Source organism: Magnolia sinica, chromosome 6, assembly GCF_029962835.1.
Source record: "Magnolia sinica isolate HGM2019 chromosome 6, MsV1, whole genome shotgun sequence".
NCBI classification, from domain to species: domain Eukaryota; kingdom Viridiplantae; phylum Streptophyta; class Magnoliopsida; order Magnoliales; family Magnoliaceae; genus Magnolia; species Magnolia sinica.
Genome location: NC_080578.1, coordinates 35,898,553 through 35,900,866, shown reverse-complemented (window position 1 = coordinate 35,900,866; position 2,314 = coordinate 35,898,553).

Genomic DNA, 2,314 nt, shown 5'->3' with positions numbered 1-2,314 from the left:
GATGGTGTGGATGAAACACATGCATCGTGGTGGGGCCAGAGCTTTGACATAGCTAGTTGGCTAGTGTTGGAGTCACCACCCAAACCTCCCAGGGATTAGTGAGTCCCGGGCAACAGGTTAGTGGGTGAGGACCTCACCGTGGGGCCTACCTTGATGTACATATTATTTAACCACGTCATCCAACAATTTTTCTAGTTCATTTTAAGACATGTTTCCATAAATGAAGCAAATCTAAATCTCAAGTTGACCACACCATGGGAAACAGTGGTGATTGAACGCCCACTGTTAAAAAATTCATGGGCCACCATAATATGTATTTGCCATCCAACTTGTTGATAAGGTCACATGGAGAACGGTAAAGGGAAAACACAAATATCAGCTTGATCTAAAACTTTTGTGCATCCAGTAAAATTTTAATGGTGGGCATTCCATTCCTATACCACGTGGGTATAAATGCTTCAAGAGAGTGTGAGGAGAAAAATAAGTTATTAACCATCGCTTTATTGATTACGCTGAGGAATTATAAGATATGAATTTTATGATCTTATGGAATAGAAGGCCTTGTCATCATAAATGTTGTCTTTTTGAAAGAAGACTTTATGCAAGAGAATTAAGGCTGGTTAGATACTATATCTTTATATGACATAAGAAGAGACACCCATGAATGCTCTTGTGATATCTAGTCTAAAGAAGCTCGGCCCTTATCTTCTGTTGGTACCTACACTCATTGTTAGAACCAAAGACTGTCAGAACCTGATGAATTCGTCTATCTTTGAGAGGCTTTATTAGTGGTATCTAACACTCTTCAGGCTGAACTTTCTTCTTACTAGGAAGCATAGAATATGTAGATGCTAGCCATTGGGTGATAGCCATGAATGTGAACATGAGTTTATATATTCCAAAAACATGTGGACTCGTGGATCTATAAGAGAAAACCAAAAAGTGAAAGGAAAGGTGGAAACATACGAGACTATGGTTATTCACCTAGAGTAAATGTATGGATTGTGAGGAGTTATTCACTCTAGTATTCGCAGTAAAAGGTATCCGCATTCTACTAACTAATTTTGCCAAGTTGGACTATAAAATTTGGTAGATGGATGTGATGATAACTTTACTCAATAATTGTCTAAATGAAGAAATACATATGGAGCAAGTAGAAGGATATAGCCAACTTGGACAAAAGTAAAAAAAATAAATTTGTATAAGCTACATAGATCAATATATGGCCTCTCAAACATCATGCATAGGCTAGGTATTGAAAAAATTCTCCATGGTTGACGCCATGATTACAGATATGCCTTTTAAGTGTAATATTATTGACTTGGGAATAAACTGTCTCTAAACTTCAAATGAGCCGCAAGACATAAAGAATATTCCTAACAAATACACTATAGTGAGCCTGATGCATGTTATGTTGTGTACTAGGCTAGACATTGCTTATGCAATGGGAGTGTTTAACCAATATTGTTAGTGCACTAATTTATGTATCCTATTTGTCAATCACGTGAATCCTTGTGTCATGCAGTTGGTCGAGCCCTTGGAAAATGAAGACCGAATATACAAGTGAAGGTGGAGTATCAAGAAGCAAAAAACAGGTAAATGCGGTGTCTTGGTGACTATAACCCTTTACCTAAAACAATCTAAACCTTTAGATAATCTTAAACCTAATAAGTAAATCTTTTATTGATCATCCCTTAAGCTATAAGAGCCTAAATTGACCATGCTTAGATTGGCTTTGGAGGTTCCGTGTTGCTGGAAAAACTACACAATTGTAGTAACCTTCATTCTCATCGAACTCACCTTTAGTCTTACCGAAAACAACTAAAACAGGATGGCGGTTTGTGACAAAATTTCGTATAATTCAGCTCCAGCCGAAGAATTCTTTGGTTGGCTTTGGTGCAATTGAAGACCACCTTTGGTGTGACTAAAAGTGACCAAGTATGTCCAACGACTTTCCTATCTAATTCGGTATGACCGAATCTAAATTCAGTGCAATTGAAGACTAGCCATTTCGGCCCATTTATTTACTATTGGAACTCGATTTCTTTATATATGAGATCCAGTCTTTGGGCATTTTATTGAGCTTTTGGTACAAATGAAGCTTAGATAAATCCCCAATCATATCCCACATCCTAAGCCTCATATTCCATGAGATTTGATTCGTCTTCTTGAGCTTTGCCACTATAATGAGGATTCTAACCTCAATGTTGAAGATGAACTCAATCTCTACAATTTTCTAGAGATTAAGCCTAATCGTATTGGTATAACATTTGTCTAAATCCTTTAGAAGACCCTTCTAGGTAAATCCCATAGG